This window comes from Dipodomys spectabilis, unplaced genomic scaffold, assembly GCF_019054845.1.
Source record: "Dipodomys spectabilis isolate Male_0828 unplaced genomic scaffold, ASM1905484v1 ptg000219l, whole genome shotgun sequence".
In the NCBI taxonomy this organism is placed as follows: Eukaryota; Metazoa; Chordata; class Mammalia; order Rodentia; family Heteromyidae; genus Dipodomys; species Dipodomys spectabilis.
The window spans coordinates 4,893,602-4,906,248 of NW_024870896.1; the positions used below are offsets into that span (position 1 = coordinate 4,893,602).

General features: G+C 64.4%; 1 long non-coding RNA gene and 8 other non-coding genes across 9 annotated transcripts in view; all 9 read right to left on the reverse strand.

Annotated features, from left to right (window-relative positions):
• LOC122122975 overlaps nt 1-12,647 on the reverse strand; it is a 50,286-nt gene that overhangs the window by 30,741 nt on the left and 6,898 nt on the right. The window contains exons 6-12 of the long non-coding RNA XR_006150224.1: nt 11,591-11,741; nt 9,377-9,522; nt 8,248-8,398; nt 6,028-6,173; nt 4,899-5,049; nt 2,677-2,822; nt 1,548-1,698 (exon numbers count right to left, since the gene is read on the reverse strand). This is a non-coding gene — a long non-coding RNA (uncharacterized LOC122122975). The remainder of the gene's footprint in view (nt 1-1,547; nt 1,699-2,676; nt 2,823-4,898; nt 5,050-6,027; nt 6,174-8,247; nt 8,399-9,376; nt 9,523-11,590; nt 11,742-12,647) is intronic.
• Nucleotides 1,335-1,428, reverse strand: LOC122123071. The gene has a single exon (XR_006150285.1). It is a non-coding gene; the product is annotated as a small nucleolar RNA SNORD116 (small nucleolar RNA).
• On the reverse strand, nt 2,426-2,522 carry LOC122123021. Its single transcript, XR_006150237.1, has one exon. It is a non-coding gene; the product is annotated as a small nucleolar RNA SNORD116 (small nucleolar RNA).
• LOC122123072 lies at nt 4,686-4,779 on the reverse strand. Its single transcript, XR_006150286.1, has one exon. It is a non-coding gene; the product is annotated as a small nucleolar RNA SNORD116 (small nucleolar RNA).
• On the reverse strand, nt 5,777-5,873 carry LOC122123022. The gene has a single exon (XR_006150238.1). It is a non-coding gene; the product is annotated as a small nucleolar RNA SNORD116 (small nucleolar RNA).
• LOC122123073 lies at nt 8,035-8,128 on the reverse strand. The gene has a single exon (XR_006150287.1). It is a non-coding gene; the product is annotated as a small nucleolar RNA SNORD116 (small nucleolar RNA).
• LOC122123023 lies at nt 9,126-9,222 on the reverse strand. The gene has a single exon (XR_006150239.1). It is a non-coding gene; the product is annotated as a small nucleolar RNA SNORD116 (small nucleolar RNA).
• LOC122123074 lies at nt 11,378-11,471 on the reverse strand. Its single transcript, XR_006150288.1, has one exon. It is a non-coding gene; the product is annotated as a small nucleolar RNA SNORD116 (small nucleolar RNA).
• LOC122123024 lies at nt 12,469-12,565 on the reverse strand. The gene has a single exon (XR_006150240.1). It is a non-coding gene; the product is annotated as a small nucleolar RNA SNORD116 (small nucleolar RNA).

The following is a 12,647-nucleotide window of genomic DNA, read 5'->3' on the forward strand; positions in this document are numbered from 1 at the left end:
GGACTGGGGACGCCTCTGAGCCGCCTGCTGACGGCAGGCTCCTCGGAGCCCCAATTCACAAGGCCCTGCCCAACACAGAGAAACACAGAGCCTGCCCAATGCTCCTCCTTCCCCCCCGCCACCCCCCCCACACACTCAGCCATGACGGCCCTACCGACCTAGACCCATCCGGCCCAAGGCCTGCCCACTCTGCCTATCCTGGCCGGGCCATGCAAGCATCCACCGGCTTGGCTCGACTGCCACAGTCCCGCTAACGGACTGCTAGTGCTTTGGCCAAGGACCTGCACCCACACCTCCATCGCACCCCACGGGCCAACCGCGGGACTCCTCAGCCTCCTCCCCACAGGCCTGCGCAACCTGCGCTGCCGGCGGGGGACACTAACGGCACAAGCGCCCGCCACCATCACACCGCGCACCCTGCCCAAGGCTGTCCCCAGACCAGCAAGAAAACTCAGCGGACAGTCTCTGCCCAGGCCCCGCACTCCGCCTCAAGTCAATCCTGGGCCTGGCCGCACCGCACTCTGCACCCCCGGGGGTGGATTTCCCCAAAGGGCCCGGGCGCTTGAAACCCGCACCCAACCACCCCTCCCCACCCCCCGTTCCGCAGTGCACCAAATGCGCCTGCAGGGGACCAGGGCACACAATGACCACAGGGCCCAAACCAGCCCCACTGCAGCTCCCCGCCCGCCCGCCCGCCCGCCCGCCCGCCCCATGGGGAACTCAGCCCTGGCCACTGCAAGCCGCCAAACGCACCCCTGCACTGCGCACTCCTCCCACTCCCCGCATGCCAACAGGGACCCAATCCTCTCCTAGCTGGCTCCACTGTCCGCCCCAAGGCGGGCTCTCCTTCCCCATACCCTCAACGGGGAACCTCTGGGCAGCCAGACTTGGTCTCTGGGAGACCAACACCAAGCCTGCGGGGGTGGGCTAGCCCAAACCTCGGCCACACACACCTCGGGCCACAAAACCTCAACACCACACACGCTTCTACTGAGGGCACACGCTTCTACCTGGGGATCCAATCACCACGCGCACATCTGTCAAACACCTAGGCGCCTCCTCCTCTTCCTACCCGGGGACACAAGCCACGCACCGGCTGCCCCGTCACAGCCCAGCCGGCCAGAGGCCAGGGATGCCTATCGCGGGCACAGGCTGGGCGTGGCCTCCATCCACCTAACCAAACTGCCCCACAGAGCGAGCGTGCTCCCAACCCACAGCAAGCCCAGGATGGCAGTGTCTGAGTGCCAGGGAGGCGGTCTTCAGCAAGCGCCCCGCAGGTGCAAAGAATGTGTGCGACTGCGACTCGGGCCCCCGCTCCTACACTACCTGACTGTGGACCTCAGTCACGATGAGAACGACGGTTATAGAGTTTTCACTCATTTTGTTCAGCTTCCAAGGAATGTTATTTTGGGGAGTCATCATCGATCCAAGCACACCCGCTGGGCGCCAAGCAGCACACGGCACGCTGGGCGCCAGCAGCTCGGGGCAGGCCAAGCTCCAGCCCACACCGACGACAGCGGGACCCCCTCGGGCACAGCGAGGCTTACCTCCCTCTCTCCTCGGGGCCGATGCACTGTCCACGGCGGGTCACGACCCAGCAGGCCGGGCGGCTCGCGCCCCTTCAAGGCTACACTGCTCTCTGGGCCTGGCTGCCAACCCGTGGCCCCGCTGACCGAAGGTCTCCTGGGAAATCAGCGCCTGGGAGCGAAGAGAAATCAAGAGGGCCGTTGAGGAAAGGACCAAGGCCAATGGCTGACCCGTCGCGCAAAACTCCCTCCTTGCCCTAGCTCCATAGCTCTCTTTCATTCTCCTATCCCGCCCTCACGGGGCTTGTCTGGCCCATGAGCACAACAGCTCGTAGGAAGGCAGGCAAAACTTGGGGCCCATTAGTCGCACAGGATGTATGTGTGCGCGCGCGCGCGTGTGTGTGTGTGTGTGTGTGAGCGGGCGCACGTGCGTGTGTGTGATCGTGTGCCTGTGCCTGGGGGTTGGGGTTTCTTTGTGCAAGTGTGAGACGGTGGTGGTGAAGGGATTGGTTGTTGGAGTCTACGCGTTGCGGTGTGTCCAAGGCAGCCGTTTGCGGGTGCATGCCTTTCAAACGCTGCCTATTCGTCCCCTGGACAAGGGACTGGCAGCCCGACGGCGCCCACGTGGCCAAAGACCACGGAGTCGGCAAGCAGAGCAAGGATGTGCTACTAACTGGTTGGCTGGCAGCTCTAGACACTTGAGCAGAAGCGAGACCCAGACGGGTCGGCCCAACCTCGGCCTCACAGGCAAGCCCCACTGGAGAAAGGAACGGTGAGTGCCAGGGCCCACTGCCGTGGCTGGCTACCTGTCTAGGGCTGCCGCCCGTGCCGGGGCACAAATGCGTGTGAGGGAAAGGCCTTCCTGGCTCCTACACTAGCTGGCTGGTGCAAAAAGTGCCGGACCTCAGTCACCGATGAGCGGAGACGGGAGTGAGTTTTCACTCATTTTGTTCAGCTTTTCCAAGGAATGTTTTTTTGGGGAATCATCATCGATCCAAGCACAGGCTCTGGGCGCCGAGCGGGACCCGGCCCGCGGGGCGCGAGCAGCACTGGCCAGGACATTTGCCGCAACGCCGAACGGCAAGCCTTGAGCAGCTCCCACCCACACCAAGGACCAGCACGGAACCCCCTTGGGCCCAGTAAGGCTCACCTCTCTCTCCCCGGGGCCGATGCACTGTCCACGGCGGGACAGGGAGCAGGCCGGGCGGCTCGCGCCCCTTCAAGGCTACACTGCTCCCTGGGCCTGGCATGCACCCCGAGGTCCCGCTGACCGAAGGCATCCTGGGCAATCAGCGCCTGGGGACCGAGAACAATCAAGAGCGCCGTTGAGGAAAAGGAACGAGGCCAAGAGCTGACCCGTCACGCCAACTCGCAGCTTGCCCCAACTCCACAGCTATCTGTCTTCTGCTTTCCGGTGCCACCCTCCTCCAGGGGTTTCGGCACGACCATGCGCCTGTGACAGCGCTCGGGGTCTACCAAGCCAGATGAGGGGGCCCGTGGGTGGGGGCATGCGTGCCTGTGTTGCGTGTGTGTCTGTTCGTGGGTGTGCGGGTGTGCGGGTTCGCGTGGGCGTCAGGTTGGTGTGGGCCAGCTACCCTGACCCACTACCCAGTCCTGTGTAGTTGTCGCAGGACCACGCCTTGAAATCTCTGCCCGCCACCTGCACACACCCATGCAGTGTCTGCCACTCACAGCCCGTCTCCTTTCACCAGCATCGTCGTACCGGCAACAGGGCCCAGGGGGCGCCCGCGCTAAGCTGCTTCTCCTTCAACCCTCCTGCACGGACTCTGCCAGGGCCTCTGCCCACTGTCGGGGGAGGACTGGGGACGCCTCTGAGCCGCCTGCTGACGGCAGGCTCCTCGGAGCCCCAATTCACAAGGCCCTGCCCAACACAGAGAAACACAGAGCCTGCCCAATGCTCCTCCTTCCCCCCCGCCACCCCCCACACACACTCAGCCATGACGGCCCTACCGACCTAGACCCATCCGGCCCAAGGCCTGCCCACTCTGCCTATCCTGGCCGGGCCATGCAAGCATCCACCGGCTTGGCTCGACTGCCACAGTCCCGCTAACGGACTGCTAGTGCTTTGGCCAAGGACCTGCACCCACACCTCCATCGCACCCCACGGGCCAACCGCGGGACTCCTCAGCCTCCTCCCCACAGGCCTGCGCAACCTGCGCTGCCGGCGGGGGACACTAACGGCACAAGCGCCCGCCACCATCACACCGCGCACCCTGCCCAAGGCTGTCCCCAGACCAGCAAGAAAACTCAGCGGACAGTCTCTGCCCAGGCCCCGCACTCCGCCTCAAGTCAATCCTGGGCCTGGCCGCACCGCACTCTGCACCCCCGGGGGTGGATTTCCCCAAAGGGCCCGGGCGCTTGAAACCCGCACCCAACCACCCCTCCCCACCCCCCGTTCCGCAGTGCACCAAATGCGCCTGCAGGGGACCAGGGCACACAATGACCACAGGGCCCAAACCAGCCCCACTGCAGCTCCCCGCCCGCCCGCCCGCCCGCCCGCCCGCCCGCCCGCCCCATGGGGAACTCAGCCCTGGCCACTGCAAGCCGCCAAACGCACCCCTGCACTGCGCACTCCTCCCACTCCCCGCATGCCAACAGGGACCCAATCCTCTCCTAGCTGGCTCCACTGTCCGCCCCAAGGCGGGCTCTCCTTCCCCATACCCTCAACGGGGAACCTCTGGGCAGCCAGACTTGGTCTCTGGGAGACCAACACCAAGCCTGCGGGGGTGGGCTAGCCCAAACCTCGGCCACACACACCTCGGGCCACAAAACCTCAACACCACACACGCTTCTACTGAGGGCACACGCTTCTACCTGGGGATCCAATCACCACGCGCACATCTGTCAAACACCTAGGCGCCTCCTCCTCTTCCTACCCGGGGACACAAGCCACGCACCGGCTGCCCCGTCACAGCCCAGCCGGCCAGAGGCCAGGGATGCCTATCGCGGGCACAGGCTGGGCGTGGCCTCCATCCACCTAACCAAACTGCCCCACAGAGCGAGCGTGCTCCCAACCCACAGCAAGCCCAGGATGGCAGTGTCTGAGTGCCAGGGAGGCGGTCTTCAGCAAGCGCCCCGCAGGTGCAAAGAATGTGTGCGACTGCGACTCGGGCCCCCGCTCCTACACTACCTGACTGTGGACCTCAGTCACGATGAGAACGACGGTTATAGAGTTTTCACTCATTTTGTTCAGCTTCCAAGGAATGTTATTTTGGGGAGTCATCATCGATCCAAGCACACCCGCTGGGCGCCAAGCAGCACACGGCACGCTGGGCGCCAGCAGCTCGGGGCAGGCCAAGCTCCAGCCCACACCGACGACAGCGGGACCCCCTCGGGCACAGCGAGGCTTACCTCCCTCTCTCCTCGGGGCCGATGCACTGTCCACGGCGGGTCACGACCCAGCAGGCCGGGCGGCTCGCGCCCCTTCAAGGCTACACTGCTCTCTGGGCCTGGCTGCCAACCCGTGGCCCCGCTGACCGAAGGTCTCCTGGGAAATCAGCGCCTGGGAGCGAAGAGAAATCAAGAGGGCCGTTGAGGAAAGGACCAAGGCCAATGGCTGACCCGTCGCGCAAAACTCCCTCCTTGCCCTAGCTCCATAGCTCTCTTTCATTCTCCTATCCCGCCCTCACGGGGCTTGTCTGGCCCATGAGCACAACAGCTCGTAGGAAGGCAGGCAAAACTTGGGGCCCATTAGTCGCACAGGATGTATGTGTGCGCGCGCGCGCGTGTGTGTGTGTGTGTGTGTGAGCGGGTGCACGTGCGTGTGTGTGATCGTGTGCCTGTGCCTGGGGGTTGGGGTTTCTTTGTGCAAGTGTGAGACGGTGGTGGTGAAGGGATTGGTTGTTGGAGTCTACGCGTTGCGGTGTGTCCAAGGCAGCCGTTTGCGGGTGCATGCCTTTCAAATGCTGCCTATTCGTCCCCTGGACAAGGGACTGGCAGCCCGACGGCGCCCACGTGGCCAAAGACCACGGAGTCGGCAAGCAGAGCAAGGATGTGCTACTAACTGGTTGGCTGGCAGCTCTAGACACTTGAGCAGAAGCGAGACCCAGACGGGTCGGCCCAACCTCGGCCTCACAGGCAAGCCCCACTGGAGAAAGGAACGGTGAGTGCCAGGGCCCACTGCCGTGGCTGGCTACCTGTCTAGGGCTGCCGCCCGTGCCGGGGCACAAATGCGTGTGAGGGAAAGGCCTTCCTGGCTCCTACACTAGCTGGCTGGTGCAAAAAGTGCCGGACCTCAGTCACCGATGAGCGGAGACGGGAGTGAGTTTTCACTCATTTTGTTCAGCTTTTCCAAGGAATGTTTTTTTGGGGAATCATCATCGATCCAAGCACAGGCTCTGGGCGCCGAGCGGGACCCGGCCCGCGGGGCGCGAGCAGCACTGGCCAGGACATTTGCCGCAACGCCGAACGGCAAGCCTTGAGCAGCTCCCACCCACACCAAGGACCAGCACGGAACCCCCTTGGGCCCAGTAAGGCTCACCTCTCTCTCCCCGGGGCCGATGCACTGTCCACGGCGGGACAGGGAGCAGGCCGGGCGGCTCGCGCCCCTTCAAGGCTACACTGCTCCCTGGGCCTGGCATGCACCCCGAGGTCCCGCTGACCGAAGGCATCCTGGGCAATCAGCGCCTGGGGACCGAGAACAATCAAGAGCGCCGTTGAGGAAAAGGAACGAGGCCAAGAGCTGACCCGTCACGCCAACTCGCAGCTTGCCCCAACTCCACAGCTATCTGTCTTCTGCTTTCCGGTGCCACCCTCCTCCAGGGGTTTCGGCACGACCATGCGCCTGTGACAGCGCTCGGGGTCTACCAAGCCAGATGAGGGGGCCCGTGGGTGGGGGCATGCGTGCCTGTGTTGCGTGTGTGTCTGTTCGTGGGTGTGCGGGTGTGCGGGTTCGCGTGGGCGTCAGGTTGGTGTGGGCCAGCTACCCTGACCCACTACCCAGTCCTGTGTAGTTGTCGCAGGACCACGCCTTGAAATCTCTGCCCGCCACCTGCACACACCCATGCAGTGTCTGCCACTCACAGCCCGTCTCCTTTCACCAGCATCGTCGTACCGGCAACAGGGCCCAGGGGGCGCCCGCGCTAAGCTGCTTCTCCTTCAACCCTCCTGCACGGACTCTGCCAGGGCCTCTGCCCACTGTCGGGGGAGGACTGGGGACGCCTCTGAGCCGCCTGCTGACGGCAGGCTCCTCGGAGCCCCAATTCACAAGGCCCTGCCCAACACAGAGAAACACAGAGCCTGCCCAATGCTCCTCCTTCCCCCCCGCCACCCCCCCCCACACACTCAGCCATGACGGCCCTACCGACCTAGACCCATCCGGCCCAAGGCCTGCCCACTCTGCCTATCCTGGCCGGGCCATGCAAGCATCCACCGGCTTGGCTCGACTGCCACAGTCCCGCTAACGGACTGCTAGTGCTTTGGCCAAGGACCTGCACCCACACCTCCATCGCACCCCACGGGCCAACCGCGGGACTCCTCAGCCTCCTCCCCACAGGCCTGCGCAACCTGCGCTGCCGGCGGGGGACACTAACGGCACAAGCGCCCGCCACCATCACACCGCGCACCCTGCCCAAGGCTGTCCCCAGACCAGCAAGAAAACTCAGCGGACAGTCTCTGCCCAGGCCCCGCACTCCGCCTCAAGTCAATCCTGGGCCTGGCCGCACCGCACTCTGCACCCCCGGGGGTGGATTTCCCCAAAGGGCCCGGGCGCTTGAAACCCGCACCCAACCACCCCTCCCCACCCCCCGTTCCGCAGTGCACCAAATGCGCCTGCAGGGGACCAGGGCACACAATGACCACAGGGCCCAAACCAGCCCCACTGCAGCTCCCCGCCCGCCCCGCCCGCCCGCCCGCCCGCCCGCCCCATGGGGAACTCAGCCCTGGCCACTGCAAGCCGCCAAACGCACCCCTGCACTGCGCACTCCTCCCACTCCCCGCATGCCAACAGGGACCCAATCCTCTCCTAGCTGGCTCCACTGTCCGCCCCAAGGCGGGCTCTCCTTCCCCATACCCTCAACGGGGAACCTCTGGGCAGCCAGACTTGGTCTCTGGGAGACCAACACCAAGCCTGCGGGGGTGGGCTAGCCCAAACCTCGGCCACACACACCTCGGGCCACAAAACCTCAACACCACACACGCTTCTACTGAGGGCACACGCTTCTACCTGGGGATCCAATCACCACGCGCACATCTGTCAAACACCTAGGCGCCTCCTCCTCTTCCTACCCGGGGACACAAGCCACGCACCGGCTGCCCCGTCACAGCCCAGCCGGCCAGAGGCCAGGGATGCCTATCGCGGGCACAGGCTGGGCGTGGCCTCCATCCACCTAACCAAACTGCCCCACAGAGCGAGCGTGCTCCCAACCCACAGCAAGCCCAGGATGGCAGTGTCTGAGTGCCAGGGAGGCGGTCTTCAGCAAGCGCCCCGCAGGTGCAAAGAATGTGTGCGACTGCGACTCGGGCCCCCGCTCCTACACTACCTGACTGTGGACCTCAGTCACGATGAGAACGACGGTTATAGAGTTTTCACTCATTTTGTTCAGCTTCCAAGGAATGTTATTTTGGGGAGTCATCATCGATCCAAGCACACCCGCTGGGCGCCAAGCAGCACACGGCACGCTGGGCGCCAGCAGCTCGGGGCAGGCCAAGCTCCAGCCCACACCGACGACAGCGGGACCCCCTCGGGCACAGCGAGGCTTACCTCCCTCTCTCCTCGGGGCCGATGCACTGTCCACGGCGGGTCACGACCCAGCAGGCCGGGCGGCTCGCGCCCCTTCAAGGCTACACTGCTCTCTGGGCCTGGCTGCCAACCCGTGGCCCCGCTGACCGAAGGTCTCCTGGGAAATCAGCGCCTGGGAGCGAAGAGAAATCAAGAGGGCCGTTGAGGAAAGGACCAAGGCCAATGGCTGACCCGTCGCGCAAAACTCCCTCCTTGCCCTAGCTCCATAGCTCTCTTTCATTCTCCTATCCCGCCCTCACGGGGCTTGTCTGGCCCATGAGCACAACAGCTCGTAGGAAGGCAGGCAAAACTTGGGGCCCATTAGTCGCACAGGATGTATGTGTGCGCGCGCGCGCGTGTGTGTGTGTGTGTGTGTGAGCGGGTGCACGTGCGTGTGTGTGATCGTGTGCCTGTGCCTGGGGGTTGGGGTTTCTTTGTGCAAGTGTGAGACGGTGGTGGTGAAGGGATTGGTTGTTGGAGTCTACGCGTTGCGGTGTGTCCAAGGCAGCCGTTTGCGGGTGCATGCCTTTCAAACGCTGCCTATTCGTCCCCTGGACAAGGGACTGGCAGCCCGACGGCGCCCACGTGGCCAAAGACCACGGAGTCGGCAAGCAGAGCAAGGATGTGCTACTAACTGGTTGGCTGGCAGCTCTAGACACTTGAGCAGAAGCGAGACCCAGACGGGTCGGCCCAACCTCGGCCTCACAGGCAAGCCCCACTGGAGAAAGGAACGGTGAGTGCCAGGGCCCACTGCCGTGGCTGGCTACCTGTCTAGGGCTGCCGCCCGTGCCGGGGCACAAATGCGTGTGAGGGAAAGGCCTTCCTGGCTCCTACACTAGCTGGCTGGTGCAAAAAGTGCCGGACCTCAGTCACCGATGAGCGGAGACGGGAGTGAGTTTTCACTCATTTTGTTCAGCTTTTCCAAGGAATGTTTTTTTGGGGAATCATCATCGATCCAAGCACAGGCTCTGGGCGCCGAGCGGGACCCGGCCCGCGGGGCGCGAGCAGCACTGGCCAGGACATTTGCCGCAACGCCGAACGGCAAGCCTTGAGCAGCTCCCACCCACACCAAGGACCAGCACGGAACCCCCTTGGGCCCAGTAAGGCTCACCTCTCTCTCCCCGGGGCCGATGCACTGTCCACGGCGGGACAGGGAGCAGGCCGGGCGGCTCGCGCCCCTTCAAGGCTACACTGCTCCCTGGGCCTGGCATGCACCCCGAGGTCCCGCTGACCGAAGGCATCCTGGGCAATCAGCGCCTGGGGACCGAGAACAATCAAGAGCGCCGTTGAGGAAAAGGAACGAGGCCAAGAGCTGACCCGTCACGCCAACTCGCAGCTTGCCCCAACTCCACAGCTATCTGTCTTCTGCTTTCCGGTGCCACCCTCCTCCAGGGGTTTCGGCACGACCATGCGCCTGTGACAGCGCTCGGGGTCTACCAAGCCAGATGAGGGGGCCCGTGGGTGGGGGCATGCGTGCCTGTGTTGCGTGTGTGTCTGTTCGTGGGTGTGCGGGTGTGCGGGTTCGCGTGGGCGTCAGGTTGGTGTGGGCCAGCTACCCTGACCCACTACCCAGTCCTGTGTAGTTGTCGCAGGACCACGCCTTGAAATCTCTGCCCGCCACCTGCACACACCCATGCAGTGTCTGCCACTCACAGCCCGTCTCCTTTCACCAGCATCGTCGTACCGGCAACAGGGCCCAGGGGGCGCCCGCGCTAAGCTGCTTCTCCTTCAACCCTCCTGCACGGACTCTGCCAGGGCCTCTGCCCACTGTCGGGGGAGGACTGGGGACGCCTCTGAGCCGCCTGCTGACGGCAGGCTCCTCGGAGCCCCAATTCACAAGGCCCTGCCCAACACAGAGAAACACAGAGCCTGCCCAATGCTCCTCCTTCCCCCCCGCCACCCCCCACACACACTCAGCCATGACGGCCCTACCGACCTAGACCCATCCGGCCCAAGGCCTGCCCACTCTGCCTATCCTGGCCGGGCCATGCAAGCATCCACCGGCTTGGCTCGACTGCCACAGTCCCGCTAACGGACTGCTAGTGCTTTGGCCAAGGACCTGCACCCACACCTCCATCGCACCCCACGGGCCAACCGCGGGACTCCTCAGCCTCCTCCCCACAGGCCTGCGCAACCTGCGCTGCCGGCGGGGGACACTAACGGCACAAGCGCCCGCCACCATCACACCGCGCACCCTGCCCAAGGCTGTCCCCAGACCAGCAAGAAAACTCAGCGGACAGTCTCTGCCCAGGCCCCGCACTCCGCCTCAAGTCAATCCTGGGCCTGGCCGCACCGCACTCTGCACCCCCGGGGGTGGATTTCCCCAAAGGGCCCGGGCGCTTGAAACCCGCACCCAACCACCCCTCCCCACCCCCCGTTCCGCAGTGCACCAAATGCGCCTGCAGGGGACCAGGGCACACAATGACCACAGGGCCCAAACCAGCCCCACTGCAGCTCCCCGCCCGCCCGCCCGCCCGCCCGCCCGCCCCATGGGGAACTCAGCCCTGGCCACTGCAAGCCGCCAAACGCACCCCTGCACTGCGCACTCCTCCCACTCCCCGCATGCCAACAGGGACCCAATCCTCTCCTAGCTGGCTCCACTGTCCGCCCCAAGGCGGGCTCTCCTTCCCCATACCCTCAACGGGGAACCTCTGGGCAGCCAGACTTGGTCTCTGGGAGACCAACACCAAGCCTGCGGGGGTGGGCTAGCCCAAACCTCGGCCACACACACCTCGGGCCACAAAACCTCAACACCACACACGCTTCTACTGAGGGCACACGCTTCTACCTGGGGATCCAATCACCACGCGCACATCTGTCAAACACCTAGGCGCCTCCTCCTCTTCCTACCCGGGGACACAAGCCACGCACCGGCTGCCCCGTCACAGCCCAGCCGGCCAGAGGCCAGGGATGCCTATCGCGGGCACAGGCTGGGCGTGGCCTCCATCCACCTAACCAAACTGCCCCACAGAGCGAGCGTGCTCCCAACCCACAGCAAGCCCAGGATGGCAGTGTCTGAGTGCCAGGGAGGCGGTCTTCAGCAAGCGCCCCGCAGGTGCAAAGAATGTGTGCGACTGCGACTCGGGCCCCCGCTCCTACACTACCTGACTGTGGACCTCAGTCACGATGAGAACGACGGTTATAGAGTTTTCACTCATTTTGTTCAGCTTCCAAGGAATGTTATTTTGGGGAGTCATCATCGATCCAAGCACACCCGCTGGGCGCCAAGCAGCACACGGCACGCTGGGCGCCAGCAGCTCGGGGCAGGCCAAGCTCCAGCCCACACCGACGACAGCGGGACCCCCTCGGGCACAGCGAGGCTTACCTCCCTCTCTCCTCGGGGCCGATGCACTGTCCACGGCGGGTCACGACCCAGCAGGCCGGGCGGCTCGCGCCCCTTCAAGGCTACACTGCTCTCTGGGCCTGGCTGCCAACCCGTGGCCCCGCTGACCGAAGGTCTCCTGGGAAATCAGCGCCTGGGAGCGAAGAGAAATCAAGAGGGCCGTTGAGGAAAGGACCAAGGCCAATGGCTGACCCGTCGCGCAAAACTCCCTCCTTGCCCTAGCTCCATAGCTCTCTTTCATTCTCCTATCCCGCCCTCACGGGGCTTGTCTGGCCCATGAGCACAACAGCTCGTAGGAAGGCAGGCAAAACTTGGGGCCCATTAGTCGCACAGGATGTATGTGTGCGCGCGCGCGCGTGTGTGTGTGTGTGTGTGTGAGCGGGTGCACGTGCGTGTGTGTGATCGTGTGCCTGTGCCTGGGGGTTGGGGTTTCTTTGTGCAAGTGTGAGACGGTGGTGGTGAAGGGATTGGTTGTTGGAGTCTACGCGTTGCGGTGTGTCCAAGGCAGCCGTTTGCGGGTGCATGCCTTTCAAACGCTGCCTATTCGTCCCCTGGACAAGGGACTGGCAGCCCGACGGCGCCCACGTGGCCAAAGACCACGGAGTCGGCAAGCAGAGCAAGGATGTGCTACTAACTGGTTGGCTGGCAGCTCTAGACACTTGAGCAGAAGCGAGACCCAGACGGGTCGGCCCAACCTCGGCCTCACAGGCAAGCCCCACTGGAGAAAGGAACGGTGAGTGCCAGGGCCCACTGCCGTGGCTGGCTACCTGTCTAGGGCTGCCGCCCGTGCCGGGGCACAAATGCGTGTGAGGGAAAGGCCTTCCTGGCTCCTACACTAGCTGGCTGGTGCAAAAAGTGCCGGACCTCAGTCACCGATGAGCGGAGACGGGAGTGAGTTTTCACTCATTTTGTTCAGCTTTTCCAAGGAATGTTTTTTTGGGGAATCATCATCGATCCAAGCACAGGCTCTGGGCGCCGAGCGGGACCCGGCCCGCGGGGCGCGAGCAGCACTGGCCAGGACATTTGCCGCAACGCCGAA